Source organism: Eleutherodactylus coqui, chromosome 3 (genome assembly GCF_035609145.1).
Source record: "Eleutherodactylus coqui strain aEleCoq1 chromosome 3, aEleCoq1.hap1, whole genome shotgun sequence".
NCBI lineage: Eukaryota > Metazoa > Chordata > Amphibia > Anura > Eleutherodactylidae > Eleutherodactylus > Eleutherodactylus coqui.
The window spans coordinates 279,839,172-279,864,544 of NC_089839.1; the positions used below are offsets into that span (position 1 = coordinate 279,839,172).

The window sequence follows — 25,373 nt, forward strand, 5'->3', positions numbered from 1 at the left end:
GGGGTCATGGTACAGATTTTGCATTGGGGCCCCGAATATTCTGCTCATCAGTATATATAATGGCATCACTTCAGCACCATCTAGTCTGACACCGTCACATCAGATACTGATATAGTCATGTACTGTACGTCCGGGAAATAAGACATTCTGTGTTGCCTTGGAAATCAAGAGATTATTGTCTCGCCATTCCTAGCACGCTATCAGTATTTTCTAATTGGGTATCATAGTCTTGGAAATTGCATCTTGGCTCAGATTCCCTCCACTGTATCGCAAGTCATGACTCAAAACACAAACCAATAACCGTGTCGCCTTTGTTCATTTTCCTGTAGTAAGATGGATTACCATAGCTGCATATTCATGAATGGTTTATAGTAATTATGTCAGCCCAAGAAAACAAATTATTGTTCATCTTCAACTTAACACGGACATGTTTTCACTCCTTTCATGTTATTTAGTCGATTTGGCACACACCCACACCTGCTTAAGCGGCTATGAATAATACATGTAGAGAGACTTGGAAAAACTCCTTTAAAATACTTTGTCAGTAATAAACAGGTAATGGTACTAATTTGATAAATTGCGCAAACCACTGAGGCAGTTTGCCTTGCATTTTCGTATGAAGGCAAGAAAGAGGTACTGAAGCTGGCACTCACTACAGAAAGTATGCCAATATTTGTTACCAAGACAGAACAGTACCGTAAGCCAGGATTTTCTGGATGAAACTCACTATGCACATCAAGGGACAACAAAGCACCTTGATTCTTTGAAAAACAGACACAGGTATGGAAATCAGTACCGTGCAGAGATTTGTAGAGTGCTTTGGCTCAAAGCTCCAAGTTCTTTTACCCTTTGTTTTCAGACTTTAAAACAAAAAGTAAAGAAAAAAAAACAAACTCCGTCGTGCAAAAATCAAAAACACACTATCGGTCTGGCTCCCACTAACCCAAAAATCCAGCTGTAGCCTTAAGGAATAGTCTAAAAAGGTGGCCAGATGGGGTTCCTGAAGCCGTACTGTAAAATACTGCAATTTGATTGCACATTGCTTGAATAGCAATTCGCTAATATGAGGTTATTATGAGATTAGCCAAGCAAATGATCTGATAATAACATGGGAAGATGCCAAGGAAATTAATATTCTTAGTGATTCCCTTTTTTGACTTGACACTGATATTGACTACAGTCTGTAGTTTGTCAAGGGACGCAGATCCTGGGAGGGTTGCAAATTCAGACAAGATAGAAGAAATAAGTGGCCGTGTTTTCGTCACATAGTGCTTTGCCTAACCATATATTCTCGAAGCCCGACTATGACCAAGGTCGTTGTTGTAGCCATGCTGGCTGGACACAAGACGGCAGAACTGGACTTCACCTATAGAAGTTCCTTTTCTTGAGTACTAACAGTTCTTCCCAGTTCTCAGATATCCCGAGAACTGATAGTCGTGCCAATCTGGACAGTTGAATGAACAAATACACAAAGAACATATAAGCACTGATATCTAATGCAAAAATAGGAACTCACCAATGGATGACAGCAGCAGGGTAGTCTTGGTAATCAGATGATGGCATAAACAGATCGAGCGAGCATTGCCTTTAGCGAGTATCTCCCCCGCTCGAGACAGAAGGTTCGGGTGCCGGCGAGGGGGAGCGGTGAGTAGCGGCTGTCAGCAGGAGGGAGCGGGGGGGGGGAGAGAGGGAGAGAGAGATCTCCCCTCCGTTCCGCCCCGCTCTCCACCGCAGCTCCGTGCCCGCTGCCAGCACCCGAACCTTCCGTCTCAAGCGAGGGAGATATATTAATTAATGGTTAATGTAAATAGAAATAACAAGCTGATAATATCTAATGCTCGCTCTCTCTAACATCAGGCACCACTGTCCCTAAGTAACTCTCAGATATCCCTATTGAAAACCTTATCTGAAACACTATCCCTAATAAAGAGTGATCAGGCAGTAGGATACAGAGACAAGATAGCCAACTGAGCAGAAGTGAACTAGAAGCAAGACAACAAAAAAGCAGCAAAAACAAAAAGGGTAGAAGTGAGGATCGGACTACAAAAACCACAAATACAAACTATACTAGCAAGAGACAAAGCTGGGCTACAAACACAGCACTAGAAGTATACAAGTAATCATATAACTAGGCTAGGAACAAAATACCAAAAGAAAACAATAGTGCATTTACATGTACATAGCTTATACTATAACCAGCAACACAATGCGGAAGCCAGGAATATTTAAAGAATATTTACACTTTCAGAAAACTTTTGACATATCATACAGATATGTCAAAAGTATGATCAGTGGGGATCCCTTTGTCTATGTTTGCTAGTTTTCAGTTCTTCCTGGCAGCTGAAAACAGCCTCATAGAAGCAGCCAGAAGCAGCTGAAAATGAGTATTCATAGCCAAGGGGGCACAGCACTCGGCTGAGCGTTGCAGCAGCCTCATTCTAGCGATCAACAGGGGTCTCACTGATCAATACTATGACAAGTCAAAGTTTTCTGAACATTCAGGTACTCTTTAAAGAGAGGCTAGCTAATAAGGAACTCCTTCCCAAATGAGACTAGCTGCAGCAGTGTGGTCAGCTGACCGACTCCAATGGATCACCTGTGGGACAGTTACATAGCAATTACCCCAACAATAAACTAGAAAACCATACAGATGATGTAATACGTGTTATCAGAGCCAATCATACAAATAGTAAATGGAGGTGTATGCCGAAATGAACCAAACCTGCACCGGTGTATGTTACAGTAATCACCAGCTCAGCCCATGAGAATGGCTCCCTCTGTGTTGTGTAGATGCCCACTTGAATTCTGAATATTTCATCTTAGCCTTAAATATTATTTTGTTATATGAAACTAGATTTGTGTACAGCCTCTACACCGCAAGAGCATGAATTACTAGCAGTCGATAAGAGCTATCATATAGTGGCACTTCATTGGATAAATAGCCTACCAGGTTTGCTTAAATCACTAGGTTCCCCCAGGCACGGAAGCAATGTGTTGCATTCTTGTCCAGCGTTTGGCATCCTCCAAAGAATTGTAAAGCAGTGACAACAAGCTTTGTTCACCGCTTTCCCAGTATGTTCTTAATCAAACCTGCTTCTGATTTAGCTGCTCTTTATGCAAATCAGCTCATTTGCATTTGCTAACTTGATAACATTTCTGAATGTAATGACTTGAGTTGATGCTTGATTGAATCAGCTCCGATTACCAGGAACCGGCTAATTAAATGATTTAACTACAAACTGCTTAATTGATTCCATCTCATAACCTGATGGACTCGGGGTTGCAAGAATCCTCCTTCATGGATGGCTGAGCTAAGGGGTTTGGTGTAACAGCTGAGCTGCGGGGACTGTCGTATTCTCTAGCAGCTCCAAGTACATATGTAACCTGTACCATTGATAAGTCAGCCGTGAAATCTTGTAATACAACGAACTACACTATGACAACTTTGAATTATTTGGAACATCTGGGTTATTCCACTTTGTACTGTAATAAGCTTTGTGTTTTGTGGTCGGATCACATCTGTGTGCCTGAGCAATTCTTGCAATGACATCTATTACTTAAATTGTTTTTTAAAGAAGAAAACTGGGCTTAAGTGGGTGGGTGTAGACATGTTATCGGTGTTATTTCAGGCCTATTATAGAAATGCATTAAGAACGGCTGCATTGGGGTCAAATAATATGACAGTGGGACTCTACTAGTTCTCCTGAGATGTGCAGAACAGTCTTCACTTCAAACTCCTGGATCTCACTGTAAAATCTTTTAGGAGGTCCCTACTTACCATTGAGACTTGTGTGGCGCAGAGTATTAAGGCAGCAGAAATGCAGTCCTAAGCTCTCACTCATGACCTGAAGGTTGCAAGTTCAATCCTGCATGGTTCAGGTAGCCGGCTCACGGTTGACTTCTGAGGCCAGTAAATAAATTACCTGAAAGCGTTGTGGAATAAGATGGTGCTATACAAGTAACAAGGTTTACTTATTTTATGTGCCTTTCATAATACTGGTGTCTTCTCAATGACAGAGGGGTAGAGATGAGCGAGTATACTCGCTAAGGCACTACTCGCTCGAGTAATGTGCCTTAGCCGAGTATCTCCCCGCTCATCCCTAAAGATTCGGGGAGAGCGGGGAGGAATGGAGGGGAGATCTCTCTCTCCCTCTCTTCCTCCTGCTCTCCCCTGCTCCCCGCCGCAACTCACCTGTCAGCCGCGGCGGCCCCCGAATCTTTAGGGACGAGCGGGGAGATACTCGGCTAAGGCACATTACTCGAGCGAGTAGTGCCTTAGCGAGTATACTTGCTCATCTCTACAGAGGGGCCTTTGAGCCCCCTCAGGAAAAAGGGCCTGGTTGTAACTGCAACCTATGCACCCCTTATTACTACATCCATGATGCAGAATAAAAGGTTTTGACACACACTCACCTGCCTTTACTTGCTTGGAATTAAAGAGGTGTTCCCACCTCCGCTAAACACGGCTGCCATAGGAACACTGCTGTATACAAGGTCTTTGTCCACTGCAGTTGCCCCTCTTCTTGATGGCAGTCTCTGCCATTTTAATGACCTGCTCTGCTTCATACTGTGCTGGCTTCTGCATCACTGCTCAACCGCTATGACGCAGCTCACACTATTCTAAATTAAGCACTTAGCCCCATTCACTGCCCCTACATGGTGGCTGTTCTTCTTAACAGTGACATGCTACCCCCATCATTGCTGACATCATCTGGCAGTCAGAAATTCTCATCAGTAGTATGAGCGCTTTCATTTATAGCGCTTCTGTGCTGTTTCTCCCCTACCCAACTGTTTCACTGTCCAGCAGAGAGGTTTCTTCTCAGCAACACCTGAAGGACCTCTCGTCTTCTACCTTATGGGGTCCCATGCAGGGAACAGGGCTACCCATCACTGCTGATAGAGCAGTTTAGCTGCTCAGTAAGGGGGGAGCGGGGCACCTCTCACCCCTCTTAAATATATCGCATACCACTTTAATATTTGTTTGGCCAAGTCAAAAGTCTATGGTAATAGATGGATCAACTATCTTCAGATATAAGACATCTCAAAGCAATAATTGCAGGTATTAGTTGAACTTTATATAGTAATTGGTTGAACGTAAAGCCTCTACTACCTTGGCATAGAGGCCCAAAGCATCTACCTGTGTTGATTTGTGGATAATACAGTATGGCCAGAGTCAGAACTAATATAATATGTTTTCATCTCATATATGGTTCATTTTTAATTACATCCTATATAATCCTTTGAGTCTTCCTCTGCATTAAACAAAGCAGAACGTTTAAAGCAAATAGATCAATACAAAACAATGTTGTCCTCTTACCGCCGTTCATTACATGGTGTATTTAGTGCTTGGCTGCCATTATTTTTGTGTACTTTCCAATTGCATTTGCTGAATTCATTCATTCATGGGACACAGTGTTCTTTCAAACATCAATTAAAGTTTAGCTCATTTTTCTTTTCTAACTACTTAATTTAATCTACTGGTTTACAAATAAAATGCTATATTCTTCACAAGACTAGCTAGACAATTGCAACAATCTCTCATTCCCCAGAAAAAAAGATGTAATTTAATTATATTCTAGACTGTATGTTGGAAGTCGCCCAAGCTTATGGCATGTGATCACGAAACTCCATATGTCATTTAAAATGAACCCACTAAGATGACTTTTTAGAATGTATTATTGTGTGTGTACATGAGGAAGAACACTATTTATTGCCATCATAACAGCCATAGAGGATATTATACAGCAGTAACGAGTAGTGTAGATGTGATCTCAGTAGCTACAGCACAGCAAATTGCTTATTATCGGTACCACCCACATCAGTGTGAGCCTCTTTGCTTCTCTCTCACTCCGCAGCAGCTTCCTTCTCCGTGTCTCCTCTCCATTGAATTCAATTGGCAGCACAAGACAATTTCCCATTTCTTGTTATCAGCATCAGTGTCCCTGTTGGTACAGATAGACTTCACATGACAACATGCAGAGGACAGCAAATTAGAAGAAAGGGATACTTCTAGTGGCCAGCACTTTAGAGTGACTTTTCAGCTAAAAAAAAGCCATTTTAGGTAAATAAAGTGAGAGAGTGGTGACCATTTTTAACAGGCTGCATCTTAGAAAATTAGAAGATGTATTTATTGTGCATGGGCGGTAAAATTAACTACATAGATGTAGCAAAACTAACTTGACATTTAACAACTTATGATAACCCAAGTGCATTGTACTACAATGCTATACATTGAGTTATAACATCACAATGCGCCACTGATGTTAAAAATTGCTACATCTGTATTTTCAAGTGTTAATTATATAGCCCTGCTGATATATTTATATGTATATAAAACTTTCCTCTAACCTTGTCATGGCTTGTCGTCAGTGTTGGAGAATCGAGCCCAGAGTGACATCAGCCCTGACCTATGTGATCATGACCCAGTGCCATTTTGGCACTAGATGCCGACTACAGCTCTTCTCTGCTGCTGTGTGGATAGATTGGTTTGCTGAGAAGTGTGTATCTTAGGCAGCCAATCTGTGTACAGGCTAGCGTTGATTGGCTGCCTAGGATACATGCCTCCCAACCAACCAATCAGCACTTGTCTGCACACATTTATTCCAGCCCCTCCTCACAGAGGATGCTGGTTATACTTCTAGTCTGAAGACCTTTCTGGTCAAGTTGTCAGCTTGCTTCTGCCTTGTGCTGTAGTTCAGATAAGTCTGTTTGGCCATAAAGATATCTGAGGTATTGTAACATCCATCTCCTGTATATTTGTGGTTATTGAATTTGTGTTGAATTTAGTTCCTTGTGTACTTATGTAATATCTGACCTTACATGTATAGCTATACATCTTTTGCAGGCCGTTATCCCTGTTTCCAACTAGGGAGAGTTAGGGTTGCCCCAGGTTCCTGACGTAGGGTCGCCCTTATCAGAGCAACCACTCTGCTTATAGATAAGATTATGTAACACTTTGTGTTATCTGCATTTGCAAATTATGGCTAAACTATTACGTCCCATCTGAATGTGGTGTTTTGCGCCTGCTCAGATAACTCACTGAATAGTCCACTCTCCCTTTTCCTTCTTTTCAGCTAAGGTACTGATTATGTCAATCAAGAACCCAAGCGTTGAGCTGTTAGGTAAAATATACTATTGATATTGTGCTGTAATAACAGCCATTTTTTAATAACGCCTCCCGGGTGCCTAATTGTTTGCTCAGTTTTTTAAACTGTAAAGTACACATCATTCTGCTGGGAGGAAACATGCTAAATGTATACATTGCCTATAATTATGGCCCTTTATAGAAATCCCCTACTGTTATAAGGCTTGGGCTCCACAGGGAAACATCAGATACTCTTGCAGCGTTTACTGCACTATGCCGTCGTAATACAACAGCCCGGATATCTATTAATACACGCTTACAGGCAAGCCTGCAGATCCACGGTGGTTTACATGGAAAATCTTCAGTGATAAGATTGCGGGATATCGGAATATTAAATAACTCAGTAAAATTCACAAGTTGGGAGCCGAACGGTAAAACACGGAGAAGAAAAGCTCTTGTTTACCCCAGTGCTCCACGGTCTTGCGGCAGTGAATGACTGACGACTCTGCTATCTCTATAACACGCTACAAGTTCGGCTAAGCTCATCAGCCTTCTTCTTTGCAAAAGAAGAATTGGAGAGCAAACAATGGAAATAATTGAATGAGTAAACAGACGTGCCGGTATTTTTGTTCAACACTCTCTCCTTGGATTGGTCTTTTATCTAGCGGCATTACCGAAGCCAGAATCATCTGTAGCTTCAGTTAAAATATCACTTGCCAGCATTGTGTTCTTCTGTCTTTATCATGTTCATTTCAATATGCATCGCAGTCAGAATCTGGTATACTGCCACTGCTTAAAATGACTGCACTTCAAGATTTGTTACAAAACAGGGCCCGCTCGTCGCGTTTATTGCGTGCCATGAAAATGAAATGAGATAAGAATATACTTTGTAGCTGTAACTACCGCTCGAGTGAAAATGGTCCAAGCAAGTTCTTCATGTTGCTTCTTGCTCTTCGGCGGTGGACATTTACTGGACGCATTGAGTTGTAAAATACATTATAGTCTAGACATAAATGTACGGAAACACATTCATTTATTCGTTATTGGAATGGGTTCCTTTTTTTTAATTACAAAACTTTGGCTTCAAGAATGACTTTTAAGTAGGTAGCTGCTCTGCTACACACAAAACTCTGACCTAGAATCAAGTCATCTACAAGGAATTTAGCACCGGGGTCCTTAGGAACTTATGATGCAGTCCGGGAGAGAGGTACAGGGCTTTCTGATTGTGCTCTGGTCCCGTGTCGTGCAACTTTACGTGCCGGTGCTCCGCCTTGCGTTAACAGTCCTGGCTATCTGAGGTCAACCTGGGCTCCTAGGCAGTGTGGTATTGTTATGGTTAGAAGGGATTCTGATGGAGGTATTCAGTCATAATACCACAGATGGTAATGTTGACCCACTGGCTGCTCAGCCAAGCGTATATACCAAATTTCTGTACCTGTGGTTCCTCTCGTACAGAGCAAGATTACTATTAGGCCAACGTCCTCATCAGTAGGGTAAAACTAACTTGTCTTAATCTAATCCCAACTCAAGTATTACTGGGTGGACAATCTAATGCTTGGAGAACTCTGCTTCACAATGATAGAAAGAAATAACATTGAAGGATCAAAATACAACCCTGTTCCTCTTTTTTTAATTGGGGAGGAATTTCATGTAATACAACCCTGACAATTCAGACTGGAACTTAAAGGGGTTTTGTCATTTAAGAAAAATATCTAAACTTACCTATTCCTTTCCTGTCTGTCTCCTTATCACATCTTCTCCTGGTTGAGCTTCTCCAGTGCCCCAGGCCAGCTCACTGCAGGCTGGGACCAGCTTGTTATGAGGGCTGCTTATCTCAAATTCCTTCCGGCTGGGTCAGTGAAGGTCACATCCCTGTGCTGTAGCTTCACTGCCTAGGAAGGAATTGTAAACTATTTCAGAGATAGCTCTCTTGAACAATCTCTGAAGAAGATAGGCAGTCCCCCTCCTGGCATGTGAGCTGTGATGTAATGTTCATTGGTTGGCAGACAGAAGACTGCCAACCAGATGTACGTAACCTCACAGGAAGGAGAGGAATCAGGCAGCTGGAGGTGAAGTGAACCCCCCCCCCCCCCCCCCCCCCCCGCGCCGACTGCAGGAGACAGGAGAAGATAGGGGAGGTGAAGATCCGGTAAGTTGACTGATGGGGGAGGAATAGATAAGTATGGAATTTTTCTTTTTTAGTGACAGAACCCCTTTAATGCATTGAAGTATTTCCAATGGTGGATGGGCGAAGAAAATAGGGAGTGTGAGGGTGAATCCTCAGGATTATGCTTTTTCTGGCCCACATGCTGAAACCTAGTACATAGAGATGGAAACTTGGACCTAACCATAGCCTTTAATGTGTGAAGTAAAGACCACTTTGTTCTCCGTTTCACAAGACTTTCGTCCCTGTTAGTCTGTTTACAAGACAACGCTTTTTTATACTTCTAAAAAGACTGAATGGGACGGAAACCTTGTCTTTATTTCACACAATGAAGGATATGGTTCCGTCCATAATTCCATTTTAATGCATTTTTCATCATGTAAGACAGAAACCCAAGAGAGCGTGGACAGACCTGAAAACACTATGTGAAAAGAACCTAAAAATCTACTTAAAATGCTGTGTTCCTTCCTCTTATAGAAGACCATTTTTGGCTTAGTATACACTGTCCTACAAAAATAAATTGCACACCTAAAAAAAATCAAAAGTAGTATGTATTTACATATGTTAATACTTAGTGGGGCTCCTTTGGCCCTAATGATATCAGATACTTTCCGTGGCATACTTTCTACTAACATCTGATACTGTTAGGTTGCTTCCAGTGTCTGCTGTCTTCTTGCTGTTCCCGGGCGGACTCGGCGTTACTCTGCTCCTTCTATATAAATGTACTTGTTTCTTCTATTTTCTATGAGCACTGAAGGAGTTAACCAGTTCACTTACTCTTAGCTCAGCTGCAGGGTTAATAGGCATTACTCTCCTATTTAAACTGGGCTGATGCACTTCCTCTTTGCCTCAGTATTGTCGTGTGTTTGTCTCAGACATTCAGCACATCTCGGTCGCCTGTCTCATGACTGTTTTGTCTATGTGATCCTATATCTGTATCGGTTTATGCTGTATGTTCTTTGCCCTGTGCTTTAGTCAGTGTGCGTTTGTCCATTTCCTTCCAGTCTGTGCATCATTACCCTCTCTGTGGTAAGTCAGTCCTGTTATGTGTGCCCTGTGTTCAGTACATTGTACCTATGTCCTGTCAAGGATAGTTAGCCCCAAGGTTCCAGCACAGGGCCATTATCAGAATGCCTTTAGGCAGAGGTCTTCCCATATTCCTGATTAACTAAGAGCAAGATTCCCATCTGAGATTGCCCTGCAACTGGGGTCTGCTGCCAGCCACAACAGGTCTGGTCCAAAAGCCAGGCTGGTTGGTTAGCACAGTGGGTCTACAATCAGAGTCCTTAACAGATACATTTCAGTTGGTGTTTCCTTCCATTCATCCTGCAAACATCTTGAAAGTTCTTTCAAAGAAAATGGACACTGTTCATATTTCCTGACCCGACATTCCAATTTGTCCTAAAGATGTTCAGTAGGGTTCAGGCCAGTCCAATTATATAGCATTTATAATCTCAAACCAACATAAAACAACGTTGGATTTGTGACGAGGGGTGTTGTATTGACCATTCCCAAAGTACTGTTACCTTATTGTCTAGAATGTTACGGTACACCTCCGTGTTCATGGTTCTTGCCACTACAATTAACTGACTAAGACCATGCCATCTTCAAACATCTTCAGACCATAATGGAACCTCCACCATACTTAACTGTTAGCACAACACACTTAGGGAAAAGGTGTTCCCCAGCATCCTCCATACCAAAGTATGTCTATATGATTCGAAGATGGAGTAGCGCGATTCGTCACTCCATAGAACGTTCTTAATTGCTCAACTATCCAATGACAATGCTCTCTGCACCATTATAGACAGGCCAATGGATCTTCTTCTCGCCAGATGTTTGCAGGATGAATGGAGGAAAATACCAACTGAAGTGTAACAGATGTTAGTAGAAAGCATGCCATGCACAGTATCCAATGTCATTAGGGCCAAAGGAGCCCCACTAAGTATCAAGATAAGTAAATATGTGCTACTTTGGATTCTTATTCTGGTGTCCAATAACTTTTGGTAGAATAGTGTATATACGCAAATGAGTGATGGAATAATCCTCCACAGTGTCATCCATAATGGTAGGTATCCTATGAGTCAATATCCGAATAGGCCTTGTGGTATAACTAAGGATATGAGTCAAACCAGAATATCCATGTACATGCAGCTGTTTTGGAAACTACTTCAGACTTTCTTAACAGCTTAGTCAACATGCACCTGGCTGTACCCTAAGGGTGTACTCATGTGTGGCATAGTTTACAACATGGCCATAACTTTTTCTACATGTATTGTTGGAAGCAAAATTTCATCATAAACTTCAGTGCTAAGTGATATTTGTATACTGAATCTGCAAAACGATTCTGCAGCAAGCATACCTCAACATCTGCAACAATAATTATGCTTGCATTTCTTTTCTGCTGAATTGCTGTTGCAGCTTTAGTGGGGGTTTTATACCGCATGTGAATCCATCCAACGTGCAGAGCCTAAAAGTAGCCAAATAACAGGTAATTATTAGAGATGAGCGAACGTACTCGTAATGAGTACTTACGCACCCGAGTACCGCCATTTTCGAGTACTTCAGTACTCGCGCGTAAAGATTCGGGGGGCGCCGGGGGGCGGGGAGAGGCGCGGCGGTGTGGGGGGTAGCAGCGGGGAACAGGGGGGAGCCCTCTCTCTCTCCCTCTCCCCCCCACTCCCCACTGCTACCCCCCGTGCCGCCACGGCGCCCCCCGAATCTTTACGCGCGAGTACTGCTGTACTCGAAAATGGCGGTGCTCGGGTGCGTATGTACTCGTAACGAGTACGTTCGCTCATCTCTAGTAATTATCATCTATGGGGTAGCGGCATAAATATTTTTTTAGACCTCAAACCTAAACCTGTAGCAACAGGAAATATGAGAATGCCTTACTAGCTAATGTTAAAGAGATATTACAAGCCTTTTACTACTGATGACCTACCCTCAGCATAGGTCATCAATAGTTGATTGTGGGGGTCAACAGCTTAGGATCCTAATCAGCTAATCCTCCAGCCATGAAACTAAACGTTTGCTCAGGGGTATAACTAAAGGCTAAGGGGCCCGGGGGCAAAAGTTCAGCTCAGCCTCCTCCCCCCCCCCCCCACCTTTACCTGTACCCATACCCAGATGCATAACTTGAAGCTTCCGGGCCCCAATGCAGAATCTGTAACAGGGCCCCCAAATCTAATGCTTTATTCATAGTACTGTGCTCCCTATATGGAGAAGAGTAGCCTTATGGGCCCCCTAAGGCTCCTGGGCCCACGTGGAACCTGATCCTCTGCATCCCCTATAGTTACGTCACTGGTCTGCATCGATTGTCAGAGACGGATGTGTAATAGATGGCTTCACTCCCACTGACATCAATGGAAGTGATGCCTTCTACTACACTTCCAGCTCCTCATTGGGATCAGAGCCAGAAGTATGATAGAAGGCATCATTCCCATTGATTTCAATAGGAGTTAAGCCTTCTATTACACTTTTGGCTCTGACCATCGATGCCAATATCTGCCCCTGCTGCACTGAGAGGCAGGAATCCTGAGTGGCTAAGCTCTACCGATCAACTATTGATGACCTATCCTGAGGAAAGATCATTAATGGTAAATGCCCTGAATACAGCTTTAGGCCATCTGTCCACGGGCGATGTAGTATCCTGCAGCGAAGCTCCACCGCGGGAGCCGCCGCCCGGGAGCAGGAGCCGCCGGCGAATCTCTGCCAGTCAGCCCTATCTAATAGATAGGCTGACCACGGAGAATCGTGGCAATTCGCAGCATGCTGCGAATTGCAAGCCACGAGCGGAGAATCGCAATGATTGTCAGCTCGTCGACAGGTGCCGGCGCTTTCCATAGCAATGCTATGGGAAGCATCGGCCGGTGTGATTCGCCAGCGGTTCAAACTGCCATGGACAGGGGGCCTAAAGGCCATTTAACCAACCCCGCGGCCAGGGGCGAAACTAAAGGCTCAGGGGCCCTGATGCAAAAGGTGAGCTGGGCCCCCCCCTCTATCTGTATCTGTGCCCATACCCATACCTAAACCATGCTGCACAGAGACATAACTTGAAGCTCCTGGGCCCCAATGCAAAACCTGTAACAGGGCCCCCAACTATAATGCTTGATTCATAGTACTGCGCTCCCTATATGGAGAAGAGAGACCTTATGGGCCCACTAAGGCTCCTGGGCCCGGGTGCAACCACATCCCCTGCACCCTCTATAGTTACGCCCCTGCCCGCGGCTGTTTTACATGTGAAATATGGTAAAATGTTAGTGAAATTCCATTTTGTTTATTTTGGTTTGTTAATGAACTTACCAGAATGTTAGTAAAACAAACAGCAGATATTGGAGAAAATCGTAATCATTTACATAAAAAGTCGTTTTATATTCCTCTCATAAATTCTGATCTCGATTCAGTCTATATTAAAGCCCAGAGCAGAATTCGCAATTCTGCAAACTTCAGAACTGACATTTTCCTGCTGTCTCAATGTCTGCAAAGAGCTTTGTATCCTAGAATGAGTTGGCTTTGCACCAGGCACAGTAAATCTACCATAGGAAACATTAAAGCCATGTGTACATGTCAGAGATTCTGTCAGCAATTGGGCACGGATTCCGCATCTAAATCCTGGCAGGATCCACTGACATTGCTGCAATGTATCTGTAAAATCCCAGAGCAAATCCACAACATGTGAACATCGCCTAACTGCTGGTACGTTACAGGAGCCCAAGTGGAGGGTTCTAGGTGCAGGTCTTGATAGTCCTGTCAACACTTTCTAATAGCAACCAGCAGAATTATGAGTGCAGCTGTAGACTATAATATAGGTTGCAACTCAGAATCAGTGCAAAATAAGGAATGCAGAGCATTTACAAAATTAACTGATCATATATAGGGGCTGGACAAAAATATGGAAACACCATTTAAAATGCATGACTTAAATTACATGGGTTTATTATAAACCATAATTCGATAAGACCAATTTTTAGTGGAGGTAACACAGATGTTGCAGGGCAGAAGTGAACATATGACTGAGCAACAAGGTTCCATTGGTCAGGGGTTTGAGCTCTCAGCTGCTGTTATCAGCTGGCTCCCAAAACCACCCAGAGCAGGACAAGAGGTGAAGTAAACACAAATTTGGTGAGAATAGCAAGCAGCAAGCAGGGGTCAAAAGGGCAGCTCGGTACTAATAATTAAAATCCCATGCATTTCATATGGTGTTTCCATATTTTTGTCCACCCCCTGTATATTATACTCTTTAATGTTGATCTGTCCTCAGACTATGCTGCTCTATGCATAGATACAGTAGCATGATATGGGGACAGGATTATTCTGACTAGGTGATGTTTTACTATTGCTCAGTGATACAATTTCCATACTGACAGGGGTGGACTAGCTATTGAGGTGCAATAATACTGAGTGAGGGGCATTATTACTAAGTGGGGGCCTATATGAGACATTATTACTAAGTGTGGGTCTGTGAGTTGCATTATTACGGAGTTGGGGCCTATATGGAGCATTATTAATGAGTGAGGACTAATATGGGTCATTATTACTGAGTGGGGGCATAAGAGGAACATTATTATTGCATGGGGGCACCTTTACTGTGTTGGGGATACGAAAAATGGCACTTACCATGTGGGGCCTACATGAAGCACAAAAAGGGCAATACTGTGTGGTTCACCTCAGGTGGCATTACTACTATCTGAGGCATTATGGAATGGCAGATTAGAAGTTTGGAAAATTGAGCTAGATCCCTAAAAAATGAGGAGTTAAAGATGTCTATGTCTTATTCTGCAGAGAGAAGTTGCGACTAGGGGAAGTCATCATGACAGCCTGGGCCAGATGAAGAAAAAGTGAAAGTGAACAATACCACTCAGAGGAAAGACATCACCTGTGATCACTGGATATAACGGTACTGTAATTATTTATATGGGCTGTAAAGTGCCTGTGTAGATCTGGTATATATAGCTATCTGGTCACTATGTGTGTGTGTGTGTGTGGGGGGGGGGGTAATATTTTTCTTTGTGTAGTGTTTTTTAGCAACACTGTGGTAGTATCATATGTTATAGGATGGATCATTGTTGTGGTCTTTATGCGGTGACAGTATGTTGGTATTAATCCCTATATGGGGTAATATGTGATCACAGTGTGGCGGTATTATATAGTGTTATTATTGGTAATGTTGGTCTTGGTATAGAGGGTTTTGTTTAATGACAGTATGGAGGTGATTATATGGGCCATGATAATACTGTGTTCGTAGTTTATTTTTCTTCACTTCTACAAAATAAAGAAAATGTATGTTTTTTTATCTCTGTAAAACTGTTTTTAACCAACTTTATTACCATTTATTCCGCTATATATTTAGACCCACTAGGGACGTCACAATTAGAGATGAGCGAGCACCAAAATGCTCGGGTGCTCATTACTCGAGACGAAATTTTCGCGATGCTCGAGGGTTCGTTTCGAGTAACAAACCCCATTGAAGTCAATGGGCGACTCGAGCATTTTTGTATATCGCCGATGCTCGCTAAGGTTTTCATGTGTGAAAATCTGCAAAACCCAAGAAAGTGATGCAAACGACACAGCAACGGATAGGGCAGGCGAGGGGCTACATGTTGGGCTGCATATGAAGTTCCCAGGTCCCACTATTAAGCCACAATAGCGGCAAGAGTGCCCCCCCCCCAACAACTTTTACATCTGAAAAGCCCTCATTAGCAATGCATACCTTAGCTAAGCACCACACTACCTCCAACAAAGCACAATCACTGCCTGCATGACACTCCGCTGCCACTTCTCCTGGGTTACATGCTGCCAAATCCCCCCCCCCCCCACGACCCAGTGTCCACAGCGCACACCAAACTGTCCCTGCCCAGCCTTAAGCTGCCCTCATGCCACGCCACCCTCATGTCTATTTATAAGTGCGTCTGCCACAGGAAAAGCAGGCACACACTGCAGAGGGTTGGCACGGCTAGGCAGCGACCCTCTTTAAAAGTGGCTGGGCGATAGCCCACAATGCTGTACAGAAGCAATGAGAAATACAATCCTGTGCCACCTCCATCTGGAGCTGCACACGTGGGCATAGCAATGGGGAACCTATGTGCCACACACTATTCATTCTGTCAAGGTGTCTGCATGCCCCAGTCAGACCGCGTTTTTTTATATATAGTCACAGGCAGGTACAACTCCGCACTGGGAATTCCGTGTGCACCCACAGCATGGGTGGCTCCCTGGAACCCACCGGCGGTACATAAATATATCCCATTGCAGTGCCCATCACAGCTGATGTAATGTCGTGCTTAATGCAGGTGGGCTTCGGCCCACACTGCATGCCCCAGTCAGACTGGGGTTCTTTAGAAGTGGAAACAGATGCATTTACAACTCCCTGTGGACCCACAGCATGGGTGGGTGCCAGGAACCCACCGGCGGTACATAAATATATCTCATTGCAGTGCCCATCACAGCTGATGTAATGTCGTGCTTAATGCAGGTGGGCTTCGGCCCACACTGCATGCCCCAGTCAGACTGGGGTTCTTTAGAAGTGGAAACAGATGCATTTACAACTCCCTGTGGACCCACAGCATGGGTGGGTGCCAGGAAGCCACCGGCAGTACATAAATATATCCCATTGCAGTGCCCATCACAGCTGATGTAACGTCGTGCTTAATGCAGGTGGGCTTCGGCCCACACTGCATACCCCAGTCAGACTGGGGTTCTTTAGAAGTGGACACAGATGCATTTACAACTCCCTGTGGACCCACAGCATGGGTGGCTCCCTGGAACCCACCGGCGGTACATAAATATATCCCATTGCAGTGCCCATCACAGCTGATGTAATGTGGTGCTTAATACAAGTGGGCTTCGGCCCACACTGCATGCCCCAGTCAGACTGGGGTTCTTTAGAAGTGGACACAGATGCATTTACAACTCCCTGTGGACCCACGGCATGGGTGGCTCCCTGGAACCCACCGGCGGTACATAAAAATATCCCATTGCAGTGCCCATCACAGCTGATGTTACGTCAGCTGTAATGCAGGTGGGCAAAAAATTAATTGGATTACACTGTAGGCGAGGGCCCACAAAAATTGGTGTACCAACAGTACTAATGTACCTGAGAAAAATTGCCCATGCCCAACCGAGAGGGCAGGTGAAACCCATTAATCGCTTTGGTTTATGTGGCTTAATTGGTAACTAGGCCAGGAGGCAGCCCAGTTAAAATAAAAATTGGTTGAGGTGAAAGTTTCAACGCTTTAATGAGCATTGAAACGTATAAAAATTGTTTAGAAAAATTATATGATTGAGCCTTGTGGGCCTAAGAAAAATTGACCGTTCGGCGTGATTACGTCAGGTTTCAGGAGGAGGAGCAGGAGGAGGAGGATGAATATTATACACAGATTGATGAAGCAAAAAGGTCCCCGTTTTGGATGGTGATAGAGAACGATGCTTCCATCCGCGGGTGCAGCCTACGTATTGTTTATGTATCGCTGCTGTCCGCTGGTGGAGAAGAGAAGTCTGGGGAAATCCAGGCTTTGTTCATCTTGATGAGTGTTAGCCTGTCGGCACTGTCGGTTGACAGGCGGGTACGCTTATCCGTGATGATTCCCCCAGCCACACTAAACACACTCTCTGACAGGACGCTAGCCGCAGGACAAGCAAGCACCTCCAGGGCATACAGCGCGAGTTCAGGCCACATGTCCAGCTTCGACACCCAGTAGTTGTAGGGGGCAGAGGCGTCACCGAGGACGGTCGTGCGATCGGCTGCGTACTCCCTCACCATCCTTTTACAGTGCTCCCGCCAACTCAGCCTTGACTGGGGACCGGTGACACAGTCTTGCTGGGGAGCTATAAAGCTGTCAAAGGCCTTAGAGAGTGTTCCCCTGCCTGCGCTGTACATGCTGCCTGATCTCTGCGCCTCCCCTGCTACCTGGGCCGCGGAAATGCGCCTTCGGCCACTAGCGCTGTCGGATGGGAAGTTTACCATCAGTTTGTCTACCACCGCCCTGTGGTATAGCATCATTCTCGAACCCCTTTCCTCTTCGGGAATGAGAGTGCAAAGGCTCTCCTTATACCGTGGATCGAGCAGTGTGTACACCCAGTAATCCGTAGTGGCCAGAATGCGTGTAACGCGAGGGTCACGAGAAAGGCATCCTAACATGAAGTCAGCCATGTGTGCCAGGGTACCTATACGCAACACATGGCTGTCCTCACTAGGAAGATCACTTTCAGGATCCTCCTCCTCCTCCTCCTCTGGCCATACACGCTGAAAGGATGACAGGCAAGCTGCATCTGTACCCTCAGCAGTGGGCCAAGCTGTCTCTTCCCCCTCCTCCTCATGCTCCTCCCCCTCCTCCTCCTCCTCCTCCTCTGGCCATACACACTGAAAGGATGACAGGCAAGCAGCATCTGTCCCCTCAGCAGTGGGCCAAGCTGTCTCTTCCCCTCCTCCTCATGCTCCACCCCCTCCTCCTCAACACGCTGAGATATAGACATGAGGTTGCTCTGACTATCCAGCGACATACTGTCTTCCCCCGCCTCCGTTTCTGATTCCAAAGCGTCTGCCTTTATGCTTTGCAGGGAACTTCTCAAGAGGCATAGCAGAGGAATGGTGACGCTAATGATTGCAGCATCCCCACTCACCATCTGGGTAGACTCCTCAAAGTTTCCAAGGACCTGGCAGATGGCTGCCAACCAGGCCCACTCTTCTGTAAATAATTGAGGAGGCTGACTCCCACTGCGCCGCCCATGTTGGAGTTGGTATTTCACTATAGCTCTACGCTGCTCATAGAGTCTGGCCAACATGTGGAGCGTAGAGTTCCACTGTGTGGGCACGTCGCACAGCAGTCGGTGCACTGGCAGATTAAACCGATGTTGCAGTGTCCGCAGGGTGGCAGCGTGCGTGTGGGATTTGCGGAAATGTGCGCAGAGCTGGCGCACCTTTCCGAGCAGGTATGACAAGTGGGGGTAGCTTTTCAGAAAGCGCTGAACCACCAAATTAAAGACATGGGCCAGGCATGGCACGTGCGTGAGGCTGCCGAGCTGCAGAGCCGCCACCAGCTTACGGCCGTTGTCACACACGACCATGCCCGGTTGGAGGCTCAGCGGCGCAAGCCAGCGGTCGGTCTGCTCTGTCAGACCCTGCAGCAGTTCGTGGGCCGTGTGCCTCTTCTCTCCTAAGCTGAGTAGTTTCAGCACGGCCTGCTGACGCTTGCCCACCGCTGTGCTGCCACGCCGCGTGACACCGACTGCTGGCGACGTGCTGCTGCTGCTGACACATCTTGATTGCGAGACAGAGGTTGCATAGGAGGAGGAGGAGGGTGGTTTAGTGGAGGAAGCATACACCCCCGCAGATACCACCACTGAGCTGGGGCACGCAATTCTGGGGGTGGGTAGGACGTGAGCGGTCCCAGGGTCTGACTCTGTCCCAGCCTCCACTAAATTCACCCAATGTGCCGTCAGGGAGATATAGTGGCCCTGCCCGCCTGTGCTTGTCCACGTGTCTGTTGTTAAGTGGACCTTGGCAGTAACCGCGTTGGTGAGGGCGCATACAATGTTGCGGGAGACGTGGTCGTGCAGGCCTGGGACGGCACATCGGGAAAAGTAGTGGCGACTGGGAACCGAGTAGCGCGGGGCCGCCGCCGCCATCATGCTTTTGAAAGCCTCCGTTTCCACAAGCCTATACGGCAGCATCTCTAGGCTGATCAATTTTGCAATGTGCACGTTTAACGCTTGAGCGTGCGGGTGCGTGGCGGCGTACTTGCGCTTGAGCTCAAACAGTGGCGCTAGCGACGTCTGGACGCTACGCTGAGAGACATTGCTGGATGGGGCCGAGGACAGCGGAGGTGAGGGTGTGGGTGCAGGCCAGGAGATGGTAGTGCCTGTGTCCTCAGAGGGGGGTTGGATATCAGTGGCAGGTTGGGGCACAGGGCGAGAGGCAGTGGTGCAAACCGGAGGCGGTGAATGGGCATCGTCCCACCTTGTGGGGTGCTTGGCCATCATATGCCTGTGCATGCTGGTGGTGGTGCCTCCCCAGCTGATCTTGGCGCGACAAAGGTTGCACACCACTGTTCATCGGTCGTCAGGCATCTCGGTGAAAAACTGCCACACTGTAGAGCACCTTGACCTCTGCAGGGTGGCATGGCGCGAGGGGGCGCTTTGGGAACCAGTTGGTGGATTATTCGGTCTGGCCCTGCCTGTACCCCTGGCCACCACAGTGGCTCGGCCTGTGCCCACACCCTGACTTGGGCCTCCGCGTCCTCGCCCGCGTCCACGTCCTATAGGCCTACCCCTATCCCTCAGCATGGTGTATTAGCAGTAGTGCAGAAACAGAACGCTGTAATTAAATGTGCCGCTTATTGGCCTGTGGTTGGAGGCTGACTTCGTTTACGGAACGCCAGGAAATAATTTGGTGCACGCCTGCTGTAACACTTAGCTGGCTGCGTATTTATTTGGAGAACTACTACCCCCAGCACACACGGACCCAGAACACTGAGCACAGTGACAGGCAGGCCAAATAGATTTTTTGCCCAATATTTTTTTGAAAAGGCCAACTGCGTATATTCAATCAATAATATATGTCTTCTGGCCCTGCCTACACAATTCTGTCCCTGGAGTGTGTGACAGAACTGCAGAGTGTCGCACTGTTATTAACTGCAACAGACCGGTGATTTCTGAGCCAGGAAATAATTTGGCGCACGCCTGCTGTAACACTTAGCTGCCTGCGTATTTATTTGTAGAACTACTACACCCAGCACACACGGACCCAGAACACTGAGCACAGTGACAGGCAGGCCAAATAGATTTTTTGCCCAATATTTTTTTGAAAAGGACCACTGCGTATATTCAGTCAATAATATATGTCTTCTGGCCCTGCCTACACAATTCTGTCCCTGTAGTATTACTGCAGGGCGCAATGCTCTGCACGGCCGATATACCAAAAAAAAAAAAAGTGCAACACTGCAAAAAGCAGCCTCCACACTACTGCACACGGTTAGATGTGGCCCTAAGAAGGACCGTTGGGGTTCTTGAAGCCTACACTAACTCCTAACACTCTCCCTGTAGCAGCTCCGGCACCAACAGCACTGTCCCTCAGCTATCTCTCAATGCATCTGAGGCGAGCCGCGGGAGGGTCCGATTTTTATACTCGGGTGACACCTGATCTCGCCAGCCACTCACAGCAGGGGGGTGGTATAGGGCTTGAACGTCACAGGGGGAAGTTGTAATGCCTTCCCTGTCTTTCAATTGGCCAGAAAAGCGCGCTAACGTCTCAGAGATGAAAGTGAAAGTAACTCGAACATCGCGTGGTACTCGTCACGAGTAACGAGCATCTCGAACACGCTAATACTCGAACGAGTATCAAGCTCGGACGAGTACGTTCGCTCATCTCTAGTCACAATGTGATCTTTGGTATACTCAGTGTGGCTGGCTGCACAAGAGCGGGGTTGGATTCTGCATGCGGGAGCCAGCAGCGGAATCTGGCTCTGACTGCGGTGGGTGACCCTGCGTACCTGCTTCCTCCTGTAATATGGATGACCACGGATGCTTGCCATTGGTCATGCGCAGTACAGGTTTTGTTTTTTTACATCTCTGTTTTCCCCGCACTGTCACTAGGCGATGACGCACCCAGTCAATTGCAGATGGGCCATGGGTCGGACAGCTTCCATTAACATCAATGAAAGCCATCCATGCGGATCCCACTGAAAAATAGAACATGCCGCGATTTTAAATCCACTTGTGGAAATCGCAATCGCCATCCGCTTATGTGAGCGGACATGCAAATGTTCTATTCTTTCAATGGGTGCCGATTCCACAATTCAAAAAACGCCCGTGTGCAACCAGCCTATAACAAAGAATTATTTTATGTGTGCCTAAAACTGCAAGGCGATCTATTAGGCGGTGCCAAAGGCTTGGCCTAATAGGTAAACAGCTGTGGCATGACATGGCATGCTTTCAAAGGCCTCCAGCTGCCCTTGGTAGCCATCATCATCCCAAAATTGCATTTATGGGGGGGCCAATGGGGACAGAGATAGCTCCCTATAACTAATCACCTAGATACCATGGTCGCTATTGACTGTTACATCTAGGGAGTTAAATGACAGGGATCAGAGCCTTCCTGATCCTTTCCAATATGGCGAGAGCCTGGCTGTCAATCAGCACAGAGATCATGTGGGCGCAGGACACATAACATAAATGTCTGTCATAGCAGCTAAAGACAAGCCAGTCTACGATGTTCATTTATGTCATGGCGGCTTAACAGGTTAGAAATAGGCGGCACCTCAATGTTATATACCTCCAGTCCTAACATGTTCTATTCTCCATAGTAAATTTGCCGTGGTGAGCTATGCATGCTGCAAAGGGTTCTCCCCTCCTACCACCTTCTTGGTTGCAGCAACCAATTTGCTGACCCCAGTCTACTTGTATGCACCCTACTTGCTGGCCCGTCTACAACATGGAGCCACTTTTTAAAATTTCCAGGGCCACTTTGATTTCCCAATTCACCCTGCATACAGGGAAGCTCCAATCATGAAATGGCTGGGGTCACTAATAAAGGGACCGTTTAGTGTTAATGTCACTTACTGTGGGTGTTGGGGAAGAAGGGGTGTGTTACATATTTTGTACTGGAGACAGTTACGCCTGGGCTTATAGACCGTTAATTTATTTTCGCACTGCAGGTTGTAACCACTCATATATTTTCATAGAGGGATCAGTAACCCTGTGGCGAAGGTATTAAGCTTTCATTAAGCTTTCCAATTGGATGAAGTTAAAAGTGCACACTGATAGACAAGCCAGTATATTATAGCCGTTTAGTCATTTTCATTTAGAGGTATGAGCCAAAGCATGATAATCCGTGATTCTGAATCTCTTATGTAATTACTGTAGCCAATGGCAAATTGTAATAGGGGCATCCCAGGCCCGAGGCTCCAGGGGAATCCATGGCCATCCGAAAACTGCCCCTATTATAATCCCTTGCAAGTTTGCCACTGCTGTAATAAAACCCAAAAAGCAGCTATACTCATCTGTGTCGCTCCTCCTGTTCCTGGCTTCTGCAGTTTGTGCCGCTGATCCCCAGCTTGCTTAATGGTAGGCCGATCATATAACAAACATGTTGTCATCTGCTCACGCTAACTGGAAGTCAGCGGGGGCCCAGAGGCTCCGACTGCAGAAGGCAGAAGCAGGAGGACCAATGCAGATGGGGTGAGTATAGCTGTGGTTTTTATTATAGTAGCTACAAAGGGCACTTTTTATTAAACAGCGCCATGAGAGGCATTATTACTAAATGGGGCAAAGTGCAGCATTATTAGTAAACAGGCCAAATAGGGCATTATTATTAAAGGGGCCGAGTGGGGCATCATTACTAAATGGGGCCGTGTGAGGCATGAGGCACGATGGAGCATTATTAAACAGGGCATAACTACTAAATAACGCCATGAGGGGTAATGGGGAAATATGACTAAATGGGCACTATTACTAAACAAAGCCATAAGGGGCATTATCACTTAATGGAGGCTAAAAGGGGTATTATCATTAAATGGGATTATGAGGCACTCTATAACTTAATGGATGCCATGAGGGTCATTATAAATTAATGGGAAGAGTAAATAAGTCATTATTATTGATTGGGGGTATTTTGTGGGTTCCCTGAGGAGCACAAAAAGGTGGACACTATTACTCTGTGAAGCATGATGGGTGGCATTATTACTACCTGGGGCATTATGGATGTGGAGATTGTGTAGAAGTTTGAAAAACAAAGCCAGGTGGCGCAATCGTGCCGCCCAACACGACCCCTTCTTCTGCTTCCCCTACCATAGCACTGAGCCAATGGAGGGGGACTCTTTCCCCCGACTCCTGGTGGTGGGTTTACACAGAGCGGACATCAGCTATTCTGAAACAGCGGCAGTGCTATTGTCATGTTTAACAAGGAGTGTAGCAATTCTACCCCCTTATACAACAGTCATGCGTCATTCATGCAGACATGATTGCTGAGGCCAGTAATTAGCTGCATTGGTCATGTGAATGAAGAACTGGCCCATGAACAATACAGGGCCACGAATATTCTACCAGGGGGTGGAGTGGAGGGGGAGGACGACACATTGTCTGTGTGAGGGGCCCAAGGTGTGTGAACAGCTCTGTGCCTTTGGTCCCCTTATCTGCCACTGATTGTTGCTTTAACCCTTTCCAATCCAGTGTCTGACCTCTGAAGACATTATGATTTAAGGCTGTACAGGTCTGATGTTGGAAGATATCCATCGTGGTTCTCTTACTATATATTGCCAGCCTCTCTTCTGTCAAAGCCTATCCAACGTGTCACCTCATGCAGTACTGGCTTTAGCCAGCAGATAGCGCCCTTGTATAACGGCAGAAAAAGAGTAAGCCCCCTAGGAAAACCAGGATACAAATTGGATTGGAAAGGGTTAATTCTTAGAGCTCGTCCACAATTTTTGTATGGTAATATGCAGTGAATAGAACCCACTGATTTCAAGGGGTTCATTTACACAAGTATATTTTTTCCCACCGCTTTTGATTGTGTGAAAAAATATGCGGCATGTCCTACTTTGGTGCATATCCAGCACCGCAATAGACCATTAAAGTAAATGGGCTGGTGCAAATACGCAGAAAACCAGCATATGTACATGGGCCCTTTTGCATACTTGCATTCACATGTGCAGAAGCCAGCAAAATACACAGGCATAAGTGATTTTTTTGTTGTGTGAATACACAATGTCTGTGAATAAGTCTTTAGTCAGCAGGAGGTTACTGTCCCCAGATCTATGTTAGTAGACTGGCTCAGCTTGCGGCTGATATAAATCTTGTTATTTGAATAGCACCAACGTATTACGCAACGCTTTCAGGTAATTTACTTATCATCCTAAAGCAAACTGGGTACTCATTTTACCAACCTCAGCTACCTGAACCATGTGGGGATTGAACTTGCAACCTTCAGGTCATGAGTGAGAGCTTAGGGCTGTATTTCAGCTGCCTTAACATTCTGAGCTGCACAAGGCTCTAATGTGATATAATGGCGCACCTGTCTGCATCCGGATTATAACTCACTCATTTATCAAATATTGACATCACTTTAATCATTCATGGAATCACAATCTAATTACTTAATGAAATGATTTTCTGCGCATTATGATGGATTGT

The 25,373-nt window shown here is 45.8% G+C and overlaps 1 protein-coding gene across 1 annotated transcript in view; it reads left to right on the top strand.

Moving 5' to 3' along the window:
- TNR (tenascin R) overlaps positions 1-25,373 on the top strand; it is a 509,827-nt gene that overhangs the window by 128,613 nt on the left and 355,841 nt on the right. Inside the window, exon 2 of the mRNA XM_066597493.1 lies at positions 15,033-15,147. The gene's annotated coding sequence lies outside the window, so the exon portion shown is untranslated. The remainder of the gene's footprint in view (positions 1-15,032; positions 15,148-25,373) is intronic.